The sequence below is a fragment of the Canis lupus genome, chromosome 35 (assembly GCF_011100685.1).
Source record: "Canis lupus familiaris isolate Mischka breed German Shepherd chromosome 35, alternate assembly UU_Cfam_GSD_1.0, whole genome shotgun sequence".
NCBI classification, from domain to species: Eukaryota; Metazoa; Chordata; class Mammalia; order Carnivora; family Canidae; genus Canis; species Canis lupus.
In genome coordinates this window covers 19707458-19726498 of record NC_049256.1, presented here as the reverse complement: position 1 = coordinate 19726498, position 19041 = coordinate 19707458, and the positions used below count along the sequence as shown (strand labels likewise).

General features: G+C 37.6%; 1 long non-coding RNA gene across 11 annotated transcripts in view; it reads left to right on the top strand.

The window, feature by feature from the left end:
• Positions 1-323: 323 nt before the first annotated feature.
• Positions 324-19041, top strand: part of LOC102156827 — a 309915-nt gene continuing 291197 nt past the window's right edge. For all 11 annotated transcript variants that reach the window (XR_005384377.1, XR_005384370.1, XR_005384372.1 and 8 more), the window contains exons 1-2: positions 324-756; positions 12168-12254. This is a non-coding gene — a long non-coding RNA (uncharacterized LOC102156827). The remainder of the gene's footprint in view (positions 757-12167; positions 12255-19041) is intronic.

Here is a 19041-nt window from a genome sequence, read left to right as displayed (position 1 = left end):
GATTCATTGGCTCCGCAGCCCAGACTGCCTGGCGCCGGCCGCGTGACGTCACCCATTCACCGAGCCCGCCTCCCCCCTCCGCTGGCGCCGGCCGGGCGGTCGTCTTGACAACGCCGACGCCAGCCGGCACAATGACTTCCAGCTGGAGCAGCCCAGCCAGCCCGCGCGCTCGCAGCTAGCGCGGGGCTGAGGAGCGCGGGGGTGGGTTTCTTCTTTCTTTTCCTTCCCTTTCCTTCCCTTTCCTTCTCTTCTCTTCTCATTTCTTTTCTTTTTTTTCTTTTTTCCTTTCTTTTCTTTCTTTTTTCTTTCTTTTCTTTTTTTTTCTTCCTTTCCTTTCTCTTTTTTTCTGTCCTTTTCTTTTTTTCTTTTCCTTCTTTTTCCTCTCTTTTCTTTCTTCTCTCTCTCCTTCTCCCTCCCTCCCTCTCTTTCTCTCCCTCCCTCTCTTTTTAGGCTCCTGCGGGTTCCCCCTGCCCGGAAGGGCACTCGCTCTGGTTTTCTAGGGCTCTGGTCCCAGGCTCCTCCGAAGCGCGCTTGCAGGCGCCCTTCGTCAGTCGCGGTCTCCCTGGGCTCTGTGTTTTGCTGGGCAACACCCCATGCTAGGCTCGGCCGACCTACTGGCGGTTGGGTTCAGCCCTTGCAGCGCCAACACCTGCAGAGCTGAGGCTCCTGCCAAAAGGCATAAAGCAAAGGAGGAAAAATTCATCGCCGTAATAACGAAAATGATAAACCTCAGCTGTCTTACAGAAGAATGTCAGAGTAGGTGTCGATTACCTCCCACAATCACAAAACGACTTGCTTTAAAAGAATTCGCTCTATCCCTTATTAAAGCGCGGGGGTTCTCATTTGCTTTTTAAGTCGTACTTTATGACAGAAACTTAAAGTTGGGAATGAGATCGCTCTTCCAAAAAGATAAATCTTCCCAGAAGAGGCGGAAAAGTCTGGGAAATTGTAGTGCTCTAAATTAGCATGGGGAGTATGTGAGGATCCTATTTGGAGTGAGCTAGGGAGAAAGAGCAAGGAGGAGGAGGAAAACGAAGAGATGGAAGGGATTCGTGGTTTTGGAGTAAGGCAAAATCTTTAAACTCTGGAGCTAGGGGGGAAAGAAGACATAACTGTTGACCAGAATTAGGTAGGAGGTGATTTCCTATGCCTCATTTCACTTTTTTGGCCAAACCTCTTGGTTCAAAACAGCTGCAGTTTTGGATCTAAGTCCACAAGTGAGAACTAAGGGCAACCAACCCTCCTACGGAGAGGATAGATCTACATTGTTGAAGCTGCTTATCTGCAGGATGAATGAGCCCAGGAGATGCAGACTCCCTTCCCACCTCATAAAAAATACCTCCAGTGAAAACAAGCACTTTGGCCTCTTTCTACTTTCTATTAGTCCAGATTTCACCATGTCTTTCTTTGCCTTGTTGTTTAAGTTTATATATTTCGTCTAGTCCTCAAACAGGTTTTAAACCCTTTGAAGGCAGAGGACTCTTTCTGAAAAATTTTTAAATCTGGCCTGGCTGAGGAAGATGCATAGTGCAGTATCTTTTGATGATGGTGCTAAGGACACAAGGCATTTAGTTGGTCAGGTTGTCATTTATTGGCTCATAATAATCCTTGGATTCCATGTCTTCAACATGCTTCCCAAATAGTTAATTACAAAGAGTTACTAGGCAATGGTTGGTGATTATTAATAAAAGTAACTAATATATTAGAATCCCTGGTCAAGATAGGAAATAATTGTCATATATTCCCCCAGGGTTATAGTTGGTAGTTGTCAACAGTTTGTTAATTTTTTTTTTAAAAACACCCTTGAACCCATTTTGTTACCCATCAAAAATGAGGACTCTGTGAAACATTAATTTTCTAAAATTGCTGCCTATTTAAATGTGATTGTAATTGCTCCTTAGCGTTTTAAAATTATAACATTGGTACCAAATGCTTTAGAATCCAAAGAACAGTCTATCGGGTTTGGCATTTTTGTATAAAATGGTCTATAACATAATGGATAGCTGATTATCCCATCCACATTATTTGGATTCAGCTTAAATGCCAAGGCTTCATCATTAGGGTGGAAAAAACAACCACCCTCAGGAGACTTAAAATATATCACATATTTAGTTATCTCTTCACTTCTCCCACTAGACTTACAGGTATGCTGCTCACTTGTAGTTTCAGTAATACCACTAGCTACCAGTGATTCCCAATCCTAAACACACTTTAGAATTACCCCCAGGAACTTTGAAAAAATACTGTTGGCTATATTCCTTCCCTAGAAATTCTTATTCACCTGATCTGGGGTGTGGCCTCAACATCTATGTTTTAAAACAAAAATTTTCCTTTGAGTTGTAAATTCACAGGAAGTTCAGAAGGTAGTGCAGAGAGGTCCTATTTACCCTTCAGGTTGTTTTCACCATTGGTTACATTTTATATATCTATAGTACAATAATAAAAATCAGGAAGTTGATTTTACTTTGTTGTAAAGTATTTGTGTAATTCTGTGTCAGCTCATTACCTGTAGACTTCTGTAACTGCTACCACAATCAAGACAAAACTATTCCAACACAAGGTTCTTCCCTTTTTAGTCACCTCCCTCCCCACACTATCCCTAAACCCTAAACCCACCAATCTCTTCTCCATCTCTATTATTTTGTCATTTTGAGACAGTGTTATGTCATATAAATTGATTCTTACAAGCTTATGACTTGAGGTTTTTTTTTTTTCTACTCAGCCCAATGCCCTTGAAATCCATTCAAGTTGCTGCATATATTAACAATTTATTCGTTTTTATTACTGAGATGTCTTACATTGTATGGATATACCACAGTTTAATTATCTGCCTATTGTAGGACACTGTGGTTGTTTCCTTTCTGGGGACTGTTACAAGTAAAGCTGCTATGAACATTAATATACATACAGGTTTTTGCTTGTACATACATGTTCATTTCTCTGAAATTAATGCCCAGGAGGGGGACTGCTAGCTCACATGATCATATATGTTTAGTTTTTTTAAGAAACTGCCAAACTATTTTACAGGAATGCTGTACTATTTTCCTTTCCCAACAGCAATGTATGATAGAGCCAGTTTCTCCCATCCTTGTCAGTACTTTTTTTCCAAACAATTCTGATAGGTGTGTAGTGATATCTCACTGTGGTATTATTAATTTGCATCTCCCCAATTATTAGTGATGTTGAATGCCTTTTCATGTCCTTATATGTTATTCACATATCCTCCTTGATGAAGTGTCCTTCGTATCTTTTGCCCATGTTTTACTGTTGTCTTGAGAGTTCAGAAATTCTAGATGTGAGTCCTTTATCAGACATTTGGTTTGCAAGTATTTTGTCTTAGCCTTTTCATCTTCTTAAAGAGATCTTTTGGAGAGCAAAGTTTTTAATTTTGATAAGATCTGATCTTTTGATTTTTCCTTTCTGAATCATGCCTTTGGTTTCCAGCCTAAGAACTTTCCATCAAGTCCTAGGTCCTGAAGATTGTTTCCTATGTTTTCTTCTAAAGGTTTTACATTTTACATGTGAGTCCATGATCCATTTTAACTTAATTTTCATATAATGTGTGAAGTTTAGATTAAGTTTCATTTTTTGCTCCTGAATATCCAGTTTGTTGAAGGAGACTATCCTTCCTCCATTAAACTGCTTTCGCATCTTTGCAAAAATCAGTTGGCAGTATTTATGTGAGGTGTATTCTTGGTTTCTCTGTTTTGTTCTATTGATCAGTATATCCATCTCTCCAGTAATACTACACTGTCTTGACAACTGTAGGTATGTAATAAGCCTTAAAACTAGTAGACTGCTTCCTCTGAGATTATCCCTGCATGTGTGTGTGTGTATGTGTGTATGCAAATATAGAATATATGTCTATATATTCTAGTTCCATTCCCTTTCTATACAAATTTTGGGATAATCTTATGTATATCTGCAATAAACCTTGCCTGGATTTTGATAGGTATTGTGTTTAAACTATATATCAATTTGGGAAGAATTGACATCTTAGTTACTATGTGAGGTCTCCCAATTTATAAACTATATATCAATTTGGGAAGAATTGACATCTTAGTTACTATGCGAGGTCTCCCGATTTATGAGTGCGGTATGCGTCGCCACTTATTCAGATCTTGTTTGATTTCTTTCATTAGCATTTTGTAGTTTTTGTCATATAAGCTCTGAACATGTTAATTAGATTTATACCTAAGTGTTTCACCTTGTTGGGCAATTGCAAACCCTATTGTATTTTTAATTTCTGTTTACATGTGCTCACTGTTAGTATGTAGAGATTTACTTGATTTTTGTATGTTGATCTTTTATTCCATGACCTTGCTGTACTTACTTATTTGTTCTGGGAGGTTTTTTGGTAGTTTGTTGATCTGTTTTGGATTCCTTGGGATTTTTTTACATAGAGAATCATGTCATCTACAAACAGGGGGTTTTAGTTCTTTTTTTTTTCTTTTTCTTGCCTCATTGTATTTGCTAGAACTTCCACTACTATGTTGAGCAGCAATGGTGAAGTGGAACATCCTTGCCTTATTCCTATTCTTAGAAGGAAAGCATTCAGCTCTTCATCATTAAGTATGGTGTTATAGATTTATTTACTTTTTAATTTTTTAAAATCAATTTGAGGAAGTTCTTCTTTATTCCTGTTTTCTGAGAGTCTTTATCATGAATTGATATTGAATTTTGTCAAGAACTTTTTCTGCATCAGTTGATAGGATTATGTAGTTTTTCTTATTTAGCCTATAAATATGGTAGATTATATTGATTGATTTGCAAATGTTGAACCCTCCTTGTATCCCAGAAATAAATACCCACTAGGTCACAGTATAAAATTCTAAGCTGACATAGTGCTAAATTCTGTCTGCTAATATTTTGTCAGGGATTGTTGCACTTATATTCACGAGAGATATTAGACTATAGCTTCCCTTTTTTTCTTTTTCTTTCTTTTTCTTGGGGGGGGAAGGAGGGACAGTATTTGTCTGATTTGGATATCAGGGTAATACTGACTTTCTAAAATTAATTGGAAAGTGTTCTACTTCTTCTAATGTAGGGAAGAAAGTGCATAGTAATTGGTGTTGATTCTTTTTAAATTTATTTTATTTTTTATTTTTTAAAAGATTTTGTTTATTTATTCATGAGAGACACACAGAGAGGCAGAGACAATAGGCAGAGGGAGAAGCAGGCTCCATGCAGGAAGTCCGATGTGGGATTCGATCCCGGAAACTCCAGGATCACACCCTGGGCTGAAGGCAGACGCCCAACTGCTGAGCCACCCAGGCATCCTGTTAATTCTTTTTTTAAGTGTTTGGTAGAATTTTGTGATGAAACAATCTGAGCCTGGAGATTTTTTTCCTAGAACTTTAAAATTACACATCCAATTTCCTTAATAGGTATAGGGTTATTTATAATATCTGTTCTATGTTGTGGGAGTTGGGATTGGGGGTACTTTTTGAGAAAATGGTTCATTTTACCCGAGTTGTCAAATTTGTGTGTGTAGTATTCTCTTATTATTATTTTGATGTCTGCAGGATCTGTAGTGCTATCAGATATTACTGTTTCATTCCTAATATTACTAATTCGTGTCCTCTCTTCTGTCTTTGCTAGTCTTGCCATTGATTTGTCAATTTTATTTGTATTTTCCCCAGAGAACTACCTTTTTGTTTTTTACCAATTTTCTCTATTTTCTGTTTTCAGTTGCATGGCTTTCTACTCTTATCATTATTATTTCTTCCTTCTCTTTGCTTTGGGCTTATTTTGCTCCTTCTTTTCTAGGTTCTTGAGATATGATCTTGGATTTTTGAGAATTTTCCTGCCTTCTAATATAAGTTTCCAATACTGTAAGTTTCCCTTTCAGCACTGATTTTGCTGCATCCCATAAGTTTTAGTATGTTGTATTTTCACTTTCACTCAGTTCAATGTGTTTTTCGATTCTCATTGAAACTTCGTCTTTGTCCCTTGAATTATTTAGAAGGGTGTTGTTTAGTTGCCAAGTTTTGGCTTATTTTTCGGTTATCTTTCTGCTAGTGATGTCTAGTTTGACTTCATTATTATCAGAGAATACATTCTGTTTGATTTAATTCTTTTAAATTCCTTGAGGTTTGTTTCACAGCGCAGAATTTGACCTAGCCTCATGTATGTTCTATGGTTGTTAGAAAAGAATGCTGCTCTTCTTGGGCAGAGTGTCAGCTTCTGTTGGATGATGATGTTGTTAAGTTCTTTTATACCTTTTCTGATTTTCTTTCTGGTTGTTCAATCAGTGGTTGAGAGGAGTTTTGAAGTTCCAACTATAATTGTGAATATGCTTATTTCTCCTTTCAGTTCTACCAGTTTTTTTTTTTTTTTTTTTTTTTTTTTTACTTATTTATGATAGTCACAGAGAGAGAGAGAGAGAGAGGCAGAGACACAGGCAGAGGGAGAAGCAGGCTCCATGCACCGGGAGCCCGACGTGGGATTCGATCCCGGGTCTCCAGGATCGCGCCCTGGGCCAAAGGCAGGCGCCAAACCGCTGCGCCACCCAGGGATCCCGTTCTACCAGTTTTTGTTCACATACTTTACAACTCTATTATTTGGTGTATACCATTTAGAATCACTATATCTTCTTGGTAAATCCACCCTTTTATTATTATGTGATGTCCTATCATCCACCCAGGCTGCTCCAGCTATTATTTTTTAAAATACATTTTTCAGCCCTATCCTCTTTCTCCTTTCTTTCCTGGTCTCCAAGGATGTGAATGTTAGGTATCTTATTATTGTACTAACAGTATCTGAGGCTTAGCTCATTTTTAAAGTCTATTTTCCTTTCTATCTTCCACATTGGGTAATTTGTATGATTGTGTTCAAGATCACTGATTCTTTTGTCCTTCCATTCTGCTGTTGAGGTCATCCATTAAGTTTTTTGTTTTGTTTTCTTTTTGTTACTGTATTTCCATTTCTACAATATTCTTTTGGTTCTTTTTTATAGCTTTGTTTTCTTTGTTGAGACTTCCTAATTTTTATTTGTTCCAAGCACATTCATAATTGCTCACTAAAACATTTTTATGATTGCTGCTTCAAAGTCTGTGATCAATAACTTTAACAACTTTGTCATTACAGTGTTGGTGTCTATAAGTTTTCTTTTCTCATTCAAGTTGTGATTTTTCTGATTCTTGTGATGAAGAGTGATTTTCTGTTGAAACTTGGATGTTGGGAGTACTATGCTGGGACTCTGAATCTTACTTAGAACTTCTGTGTTAGAAGGTCTCTAACACAGGTATGACAGAGGAAGTAGGGTTGGGGGGGGGAGGGAGAAAGGTGCTGTCTTGTTGCTGGTAGGGGTTGAAATCCATGCTTGTGTTGACACCTGAAAGGAATGGGCCTTTCACTAAGAGTTATGGCTCCCCACTAGGTCTCTGTTGGGCATGAAGGCTTCATTACTCTTCATTATTGTTCATTACTGTGGCTTCCACTGATACTGTGGAATTGGGATGGTCTTGTTATTGCTGAGTGGTGGAGAAAGTCCTGACCCTCCAGTAGGTCTTCTCTGATACCACTCCAGTGGGGAAAGAAGGAACACTATTAATTCTGAGTGGAGTGCTGGTCCAGGTTCCTCACATGGTCTCAATGGATACCACTGGGGAGACCCCCTTATTTCCTTGTGGGGATGAGAATCTTGGCTTTGTGCTTTCTTTCTCTGACACTACTCAGGTAAGAGTGTTGGGGTACCCGACAAGGGGAGAGATCTAGGCTTCTGCTCAGTGTTTGCTAGTGGGGGAGGGGATGGAGTCACAGTTTTCTCTGCGGTATTTGAAGTAAAGCCATGACTGTTTAAGCATTTTCTCTCTGGCTACAATGCCCCCTTGTCCTCTGCCTAGAGAGAGCAGGCTTTTGTTGAGACTTTTTTTGGTTTATGCTTTCTGGCATTTCTGGATTGCTAGCTTTCTAGCACTTCATCTGGGATATTTGAGGCAAAAAAAAGGCCCAGAGATTGCACTGCATCTTGTTCCTTAGGAGCCAACTTCCCTAGCTGGTTTGCCCATTTCTCTTTGCCTTGTCTTCAGTATTCTCATGTTTATTTTTTTAATAATGCTTAGAGCTTTTAGTTGTGCTTGGGGAGAGGAATACAGAAAAGTGCTTCTAGTCCATCCCTCTGGAAACAGAAGACCCAGTGTTTTCTAAAAGCAGCATAGGTGTTTCTAAAAATGTATAGTCAGAGTTAAGAACTGCTGAGCTATGCCTATCTGTGTAACATTGTAGGTTATGAAGGGGTCTCAGTTTCTATTTCTATTAGGTTTGGGACTATTTTCAAATAATTCTAACATAAGTGGATTTTCTCTTGGCCAGAATTGAAGATACTTTGAAGGAGGGAACAGCACCTTCTTATTCTTTGGAAGGCAGCTAAGCCTAGTGGTATGGCTAAGACTTTTGGAAGGAGAGTAACTATATTTTAATGACATTTTTCGTAAGCTACTTAGCTTTTAAAAAATCAATAAAAATTAATTCACCTTATTTCTGAAATTAAGTATGGTATATGTAAAAAATATCACAGAGCAAGACCAACAAATAATATATGCTCAAATATTAGGTCTTTCTTCCCATGGTCATGCTCAATATAGTACTTGCATATTTGATTATAGAAGCTGCATACTTAGGCTGGGTTCTTGAATCAGAGGACTTATCCTGGAAGCCTTTTAACCTCAGATTCAGTGATAGCCAGAAAAATAGTTCTGGGGAAGGTATTGTAAAAATAGAAATGTGGATTTTTATTATTATCTTTTATTGACCCAGGGCAGAAGTTATATAAGGTAGTGGTGTAAATCAATAAGAAAGACTATTGACATTGCAAGAAAGAGGTAAAAGTGACTGTCGTCTAAATGAATAGGGAAGAAAGTAAAACCATAACAGGAATTCAAGAACTGGAAGAACATTTAGAAGTTAAGGACCTGGAAGCTTCATTATGTAAGATTCTTCCTACTTCACTTTACTTTCCCATTCTCTTTTGTGAGTTCCTTTTCATTACCAGTTCCTTAAATGTTGGTGTAATTTGAGGTTTTGTCTTCCTCTTCCCACGTGTACTGACCCTGGATAATCTTATCCAATTCAAAGTAGTACAAAAAAGCTAAAAGTTCTCAATTTTATTGCCCCTTCAAAATCTCTCCCATAAACTCTAGATTCATGTAGTGGGTCTCTGATTATCCCTGGAGGTCTCTCTTTGAATGTGTCACTGGCTTTCCAATCTCATCATGTCCAGATTCTCCCACTCATCTGTGTTCTTTGTCTCATTAACCAGCATCTCCATTAGTTCAGATACTCAAAGTAGAAACTCAGGTATATTTTTTTTAGGCGACAGTCAACTCCTATTGGTTTTTCCTTCAGGAATCCCTCAAAAATTATATTGAGCACTAAGGGAAGTAATGTTGGAAGGAAGCCAAAATATGTCGGAATGGAACTAAAATAACTCCCCCAGTTTCAAAACTAATATCCCCTTACCATCTGTATATGTTATGAGATACCTGATGGAAATGTAAGTATTGTTCTTAGCATTGAGACCAGTTAGTTACTTCTAGTATTTGAATTTTTAGTTTCATATTCTTTCTAGAACTCCATATCCTCATATACCTTCTCTGTTTTTTTTGTTTCTCCTTTCAGCTTTATGGTAATCACTGCTCTAAGTGGACCTCTTACTTTTCTCTAGTCATTCACTGTATTAGTTACCTGATAGATTATGTTAAAGAAAATCTTAGTTGTTAGTAGAATCAAAGGTTTATTTCTTGCTTCTGCTGCAATCCATTCTCTGTTGGTTAAAGACACTGCTCTGTGTCTTTTTCTTCCAAGTCTTTTTCTTCCAAATTTGAGTAAGGCTTATGGAGCCTCTACCATCTGGAGAGTTGTCTGTTGCTGTGCCACAAAAAGTGGTGAAGCAGGTTATCCTACATCGACTCTGAAAGGTTTCTGCTTGGCAGTGATAAACATCAATTGGGCTCATCTAATAACTAAAGCATGCCACATTACCATGCTCAACTTCCAGTAGGTTGGGAAGTGTCATTTTACTCTATATGCCATGAGGATAGAGAACTGGCATAGCTGGTGAACATCTCTAATGACTCATTCAAGGCTGTTCTGCTGGCAATTCTCTCTCCCCTTCTTTCTCCTTCCCTTTCCCTCTTCCTCAGTCCATCTCATACTCTCTCTCTCTCCCTTTCTTCCTTCCTCTTTTCCTTCCTTTCTTTGACCTTTTGCAAATGACTAGAAAAACATTCCTGGAATTCTTGAAAAAAACGGGAGGCTAAGCATTCAGTACTGTAGGATTGTTACAAATATTGAAAAAAGATTGATTTGCTAGTACATTGCATTGTAACTGCCTAGCTAGTGGTTCTAAATGTAATCTGATGATGCACAGACAATAGAATCAGAGTCTGAACAGACTGTAGACAAATTAGAGTTTTAGCAAAGACCCAAAGTGCATCTCTTTGACCTTATCCTGGAGCTCTAGGATGCTGATGTTCCCTGTTAGTTGTATGAATCACCATGGCAATTGATCAATATAAAATTTAGTGTATATTTTTTCCTTGAGTGTTTTAAAATGTTTGGTTCTGAAGAATACCTTTTCCCTCCTGTGTCTCATTCTGTCTCTGTCTCTCCCTCTCTCTCTCTTTCTGTTTTTCTATTATATCTAGGCAACAAGAAAGCATTTTCTCTTTTCTGTAATTTAAAAGCTTTTTAGCAGTTCAGTATATTTGAAAATGTCTGAAAATTGACTCCTGACAAAACAGAACTCCATAGTTACACTCATTTTATAGGCATTTATGTCAAATCAATTCCTTTCACGTTTTCTTATTGGTATGCTCACATTCACTGCTAGGACTATGTCTCCAGAAGAGAGAATGTATCACAGGTGATGGCCAGTTTTATACTGTAATGAGGAAGACCTGTTAGATATGAACTGGGGTGCCAACCTTATCATAGACCACTTGCTAATATTAAACCAATGCTTAAAGTTAAGCAGAATGATATAAAAGGGAATCCAGTCTATTATACATGTCAATGATAAATATACACACGTATATATGTGTGTGTGTGTCTGTGTGTGTGTGTATTTTTTTTCTCACTTTGGTCCATATCCCCACATCCACATATCTTCACGGAGTGCTCCCAATCATTTGCTGTCAGCACCAAGCCACATTCATGTCCCTTAGATTCTGGGCAGGGAGGGCTCCCAACCTACTGTGCTTGGACTCAGTAGAAAGTTATCCTACAACCATGTATTAAAAAAATAAATAACCTTACAATCATTTTGAAACAAATGCTAATTATTACTTTTAAAAAGGTACCTGCTTTCAATTAAGCAGGAAATTATCTAAGAAGCCACTTAATTTGCTTTGGTCTGTAGTCCCACAACTGCTTTATGCTGAGTGGAGCATGAAATTAAATATGTAAGAACTCTCCTAATGGTTGTGTTTCAGAATGCCAGCATTTTAGAATCTTAGGTATTCTAAGTGGTAACAAATACAAAATCAAAGAATATGAGAATTGGATTTGAGAAAAAATAGAAAATATTAATGTCCTCTATATTTGCATATAGATGATATGTGTTTTAAAATGGTAAAGTTTTGAAGAATGTATTGCCTATTAATTTTTGCATACAGGAAGGGTAGCAGTTCCTGTATGGAAAAAAAAAATCTGGCTTACAATAAAATGCCACTATTTTCCCCCTTGAAAACTCTTACACTATTTTCTTGGGCCCAAATATAAAGTAGATTATGTAGGGATAGATTAAAAGAGAAGGTCATAATGAATTTTTACCATTTGCTGAAGAAATGCGAATACTAATCCCCTGTTGGAGGTATCCGTCTTTGTTAAGAGCCAAGAATACATACTGTTTGCGATGGAGAAACTGTTTGTGTAGACATATAAGGGCACTAGTTTATGCAGGAAATTTTAGAAGCATTACTAAAATGACACTTCAATCAGTACTAACAATGTTGTAAATGCTAGATGGTTCTCAGAGCCTCTTATTTATTTAAAACATTTTTTACAACTTTAAAACTATTTTTATACTAGATAAATCTTTTCAAACACTAATCATATTACAAGTAAACATTTAAAAAATCTCTGTATAAATGCGGATAAAAGCATACTTGTTCTTTTGCAGTTTGTATTCCAAATCAACTCTTTATTTCTTCTTTTTATACTAGGTTAGACATTCTGCCATTTTACCAGGAAATCTTTACAAACATGTAGAAAAATGTGACTGATATCTCTTCCCCTGCGGATGGAGCAACGTAAGTTTGAGCTGAGATAGTGTGTGCAGTCCTAAAGTTGCTCTAACATTCATTATTTCGTTCTCAGGATGCTTAATATTCTAGTTTCTCTCCTGCAATCTACCTATACTTGATGATATTGTTAATGATTTCTAGTTTTATAAAACTCTCAACCATAAAAATTGAGAAGCTAAGAAAAAGATATGGCAATTTATGGGGTTTTGGCTGTTTTTCCCAAACCAAAGTTCTCCTGCATTTGCTCTTGAGCCTTTTCTGATCAGAGGAAGAACACAGACTTTAATCACAGAATCTTGGTGCCAGGATCTGAAGAGAACTGCTTAACTTTTCTGGGCCAGAGGGCTATAAACTGTAGCATTGTTTTATGTACACAATGGGAAGAATGATAACTGTCTGTCAGAATCATGAGCATTGCTTGGGATGAGTAAAGAGAGCATCGCTTAGAGTGGCTGACACATAGTAGGGCTTCATTATCATGACTGGAATGTCTTCAGTTAATTGGTGGGACATCTCGGCTTCCTTTTCTCGTTTCTGCCCGGCTATGGCAGGTCTTAGCAGGTCTTGGCAGGCACGTCATGTCATTCTTTTATCCTCCCAACAGCCGTGTGAGGTGGGTGTTGTTATTATCTCATTTACAGAGGAGGAAATCAGAACACAGAGACCGAGGGTAGCTTATTTGCCATTTCAGACAGAAATACACAGGTGAGGGTGACACTTTGAGTTCAAAAGGCGTTGTTTTTTTTTCTCCTGAAAGTCAACCAAAGTTTTCCCTACTAATAGGATTTAAGGGGGTCGCTATCAGCTTGCAAAACATTTGCCCACTTAACCATGTGTCTTTTGGCAGGGAACATTAATGACCAAGTAGAGGATAATAGTTTTAACACTACAGGCATAGCTAGTTTGATTGCACTTTGCTGTATTGTGCTTTGTGGATGTTGCTTTTTTTTTTTCCTTTTACACACAGGGACATATGGTGATCCTGTGTCAAGCAAGTTTATTGGCATATTTCCGACAGGATTTACTTATTTTGTAGCTCCGTGTCACATTTTGGTAATTCTCATAATATTTCAGACTTTGCATTATTATTATATGTGTTAGGGTCCTCTGTGATCAGTGAACTTTGATTTTACTATTGTAACTATTTTGCAGATCCATAAACTGGGCCAGTATAAAGTGTCAAACTTAACTGATAAATCCTGTTTGTGTGTTGACTATTCCACCAGCCAGGAGTTTCTCTACCTTACTCCCTCTCCTCAGGCCCCCTTTTTCCCTGAGACACAATAATATTGAAATTATCCCAATTAATAACCCTATAATAGCCTCTAGTGTTCAAGTGAAAGGCATAGTCAAATATCTCTCAATTTAAATCAAAAGCTAGAAATGATTAAGCTCAATGAGGAAGGCATGTTGAAAGTCAAGATAGGCTGAAAGCTAGGCCTCTTACACCAAAGAGTTAGCCAAGTTGTGAATGCAAAAGAAAAATTCTTGAAGGAAATTAAAAGTGCCACTCCAGTGAACACATGAATGATAAGAAAGTGAAACAGCCTTATTGCGGATATGGAGACAATTTGAGCAGTCTGGACAGAGGATCAAACCAGCCACAATATTCCCTTAAGCCAAAGCCTCATCCACAGCCAGGCCCTGACTCTCTTCAATTCCAACAAGGCTGAGAGAGGTGAGGAGGCTGCAGAAGGAAAGTCTGAAGCTGGCAGAGGTTGGTTCATGAGGTTTAAAGAAAGAAGACGTCTTTGTGACACAAAAATGCAAGGTGAAGCAGCAAGTGCTGATGTAGAAGCTACAGCAAATTATCCAGAAGATCTAGCTAAGAGAATTAATGAAGGCGGCTACACTAAACAACAGATTTTTAATGTAGATGAAACAGCCTTCTATTGGAAGAAGATACCATGTATACCTAGAGAGCAGAAGTCAGTACCTGACTTCAAAGCACAGACTGACTTGTTAGGGGCTAACGCAGCTCCTGACTTAAAGTTGAAGCCAGTGCTCAGTCATCATTCCAAAAACCCTAGGGCCCTTAAAAATGATGCTAGATCTACCTTGCCTGTGCTATGTAAATGGAACAACAAAGCCAGGATGGCAGCGCATCTGTTCACAACATGATTTGCTCAATATTTTAAGCCCACTGTTCAGACCTACTGCTCAGGAAAAAAAAAAAAAAAAAAAAAAAAAAAAGATCCCTTTTAAAATCTTACTGCTCTTTGACAATGCACCTGGTCACCCAAGCACCCAAGAGCTCTGATGGAGATGAATAAGAGGATGAACCTTATTTTCATGCCTGCTGACACAACATCTATTCTGTAGCTTATGGATCAAAGAATAATTTTGACTTTCAAGCCTTATGATTTAAGAAATACATTTCATAAGGCTAAAGCTTTCATAGACAGCAATTCCTCTGATGGATCTGGGCAAAGTCAATTGAAAACCTTCTGGAAAGGATTCACCATTCTAGATGCCATGAAGAACATTCATGATTTATGGACTAGGTCAAAATAGCAACACGAACAGGGCTTTGGGAGAAGTTGACTCCAACCCTCCTATAGACTTTGAGGGATCCAAGGCTCCGCTCCAGTGGAGGAAGTCACTGCAGGTGTGGTAGAAACAAGAGAGCTAGACTTAGAAGATAGGACTGCAAACTCATGATTGAACTGGAATCAATTTTCTTATGGATAAACAAAGAAAGTAGTTTCTTGAGATGGACTCTTGTTCTGGTAAAAATGATAGGAAGATTCTGGAATGACAATGAAGGATTTAGAATATTGCAGGGTTTGAGACGATTGACTCCAATTCTGAAAGAAGATCTACTGTGGGTAAAAGGCTATCAACCAGCAACACACAGAAATTGTTTGTGAAAGGAAAAGCCAATGGATGGGGCCAACTTCACTGTTATCTTGTTTTAAGAGCTTGTGACAGCACCCCTTACCCCCATTCAGCAACCACCATCCTGACCAGTCAAGAGCCAGCAACATCAAGACTTGACCCTCCCACAGCAAAAAGATTAGAACTTGCTTGAAACTTAGATAATACTTAGAATTTTTTAATAATAAAGTGTTTTTAATTAAGCTATATTCATTGCTTTTTTAGACATGATGATATTGCAAACTTAATTTACCATAGTATAGTGTAAACATAACTTCTATACACACTGGGAAACCAAAAAAAGAAGCAATTTGAGTCACTTTATTGCAGTATTTGCTTTATTGCAATAGTCTAGAACTGAACCCAGGCCCTCAGATGTAGGCCTGCACTATGTTCGGCTTGGAATGGACAGGTTTAAGACATAGAACTTGTTCTGAGCATAGCTAAATCTTTGCTGCAATAAAGGATATAGAACAGTCCAACTATATTTATTAGACAAGCACCAAAGTACGAATTTAAAGATAAAAATAAGTGCCTTTCTATAGCTGAATGTGTGATTTATTTATACACGAGGGGATTTAATATTCTAATTAATGAGTGGGCATTATGCACATGATGTCCATTAGTGTTAATGAATAATGTGTGTGTGGCATAATAGATTGCTGTGCTAAACACATGATGCTCCCTGCTAAGAAGCAGATCTGTATATTATAATTTGTACGTGTGATATCACACCTATGAAATCAGGAAAATGAATTAATTACATTTACAAGTGTTTGGTAGAACGGTCATTTCAAGAGTTAGCCAAATCTTTAAGAAATGCATAGGGGATAATGTCTTACCAGGAAATAGTTGGCCAATAGTTTAAGCATCTCTACTTGGAGAAAAAAGATACTTAATTTGGAAGGAGTGAATTGGAAGATAGGGCCCAGAAAAACATTCCAGACTCTGAAATTCTGACATTCACAAGTCAAAATTGGCCAAATTTAGATTACAGCAGGGATGTCATTTGATCTAAGAGGTGTGGGGCCAGACTTAGCTATCCAAATATTCACTCCTGAGAGCCTGACTTGGCCCCAGGAAATACAGTTTCTTGTTCTTTCTTTCAGTAGGAAGTTGCATGGAAAATAGAACAAGAAAATGAAAATAAATTTGGCTTCAGGGAGCAATAACCAACCCTCAGCTGGTAAAATATACCAGGTTTTAAAGATAAAGTACCTACCTCATAGCATTTCCTTTACCCAGTGTGCCCTCCAACAGGGCTGGCCATTCTTAATGCCCTGTGGCCACCCTGAAAAGCAAAGAGAACAGCTTTGAATGAAATAGCATAATTAAAAAAAAAAAAACAAAAACAATAGTGTTGGGGGACCTGGATGGCTCAGTGGTTGAGCCTCTGCCTTTGGTTCACGTTGTGATCCTGGGGTCCTGGGATCGAGTCCTTCATCACGCTCCCTACATGGAGCCTACTTCTCCCTCTGTCTCTGCCTCTCTCGCTGTATCTCTCATGAATAAATGAATAAAATCTTTAAAAAAAATAGTATTTTATTTTATTTTATTTTATTTTATTTTATTTTTAGCCAAGGGATGCACTCTGAAATATCACTCATCAACTCATCAACACTGTTTAAGTAATTGTTTAAATCACAAAACGAATGTCAGATTCCAACAGCCCTATGAGTAAATGTTCTAGAGCACTTAGGTAGTTCCCTAATCTTGGCTATTAAGGGCCTGACACAGTCAGTCCTCGATAAGTATATCTTGAATAAGTGGAAGAACTAATGAATAAATGAATGACTATTTCAATTTTCACATCTGGATTAAATAATTAAAGGCCATGGAAAAGAGATAGCAAATAATGGGGCATGCATACTACTTGTCTATCCTCCCTTATTATTTGATTAGAGCTTTTTGTCCTGCTGAGAAGGAGGGTAACCCTGGTATCTTTCTCAGTGCAGGACCCCAAAATATCCCCATCAGCCAACTGGAGTTCATTTAAAAGAAAGCATATTTGCAGTCCTGAAATATTTAGAGAGTGAACAATTAAAAGGTGAGGGTTCATGATGGGCATGACCCTTATATGGGGTCTGTTAACCCTGGATAATCTTCAATGTTTACAACATACCAGGATATGCAGGACTCCAAAGACATGAGTTTCCCCAAAAGACATATCAGTTTTGTTTTGTAGGACTACAACGTGTAACCTATTGTGTGATAAGAAGAGAAAACAATTGGTAAGGAGAGGATTGAACATAGAAATGATCCATAAATTACATAGCAGTATTGTTATTGCTATCAGTGCAGGTAGAAAGGGTTGGAACAAAGAAGGAAGGAAAAGAAATATCCTGTCCTTCTTAGGCCATACAAGAGTTCAAAGCTGGACTGGGCTTAAAATGAACATCTCTCGATTTCAAGTAATTCAGTTAGTTTTATTTATTTATCTATCAAGACTCTGAGTTTATATGTAACTTGTAAGTACTATGTGTGTATACAAAATGAAGATGTGGAATTGATATTGGACATGCAAAGATGGATAAGATGTGGTCCCTGTCCTCAAGGGGCTCCCAGTCCAGTGAGGAAAGTGAGAGGTACAAAAATAGTCACAATTTAATGTGGACATTCGAGAGTAGTCCACTTATTTGGTAAACATATTGAGCGCTGGACCGTAATGCCTCTCTTACACATACTAGTAGAGACCACTGTTTCAGGCTCAAATATACATTTCAATTAAAAAATAAAATATTTTGATATTCAATTCTTAAAAAAATTGTACCAGTATATTGCTTTATTGAAATATATATGTGCTTCGTAAAAAAAAAATAAATAAATAATTTGTAAAATAGAATTTATGCCTGAAATGAATTCACACTGTCAGAAATTCATTTAATCATAAATGTTTCAATGCTATGATGACTGCTTAAAAAGAAAATACAAGTGAGGTTTTCAGGCTTGTTTTAAAACTAACTTAAAGTTTCATTCATTCCTTCAACATGTAAATTACCTAGCAGTGACTGTGGTCAAAATGCTATTCTCTCTTTGATGGAAACATTTACATTCTAGTGAGGAAATAAAATCTGTACCTGATAATGTTGCTATAGGGAAAAAAGTAGGGTGTATCATTAAGGGGTTATAACTTGTTATACATTGGAAAGTCATACATTGGAAACCTAATGCCCAAAGTGATGGTATTAGGGAGTGGGGCATGAGAGGTGATTAGGTCATGAGGGTGGTGCCCTCATGAAGGGGATTAGTGCCCTTATAAAAGAGGCTCCAGAGAGCTCCCTCACCCCTTCCACCATGTGAGGACACAGCCAGAAGTCAGCAGTCTGCAAGACCTTCACTAGAACCAGACCATGCTAGAACCTTCCAGCTTCCAGAACTGTAAGAACAAAATTTTTGTTTAGAAGCCACTCAGTCTGTGGTATATTTGTTGTAGCAGCCCAAACAGACAGTGGCACAAATAAAATCTACTGAATTAAGGGTAAAGGGAATAAATTCTAGCTTTGTAGAACGAGGGTGTGGATTCCAGACAGCGTGTAATGATGGCACATGGGTTAGGGCTCAAAGTAAAAAAACAAAAATAAAAATAAAAAGATCCTGCTGTTCCATCTGTCTGTCATCTATCTATTTATCTATCAATCAGTCGTCTATCATCATCTATCTATCTACACCCACACATATAGCATATAGTATCTTTTAAATAGAAGCATAGTACACATGTAGAAAAGAATAGTGTATAGCTTGGACAATTTTCACAATATACATACAACCCTTTAGCCAGTATTCAGATCAAGAAGTGGATCATTTTCAGCACTTAGTTTTAGCTTTGTTTTTTTTTTTTTTTGTTTTTTTTTTTTAGTTTTAGCTTTTACTTAGTTTTGTTGCTATTGTTGCTGTTTTAATAAGATTTGAAGTAGAA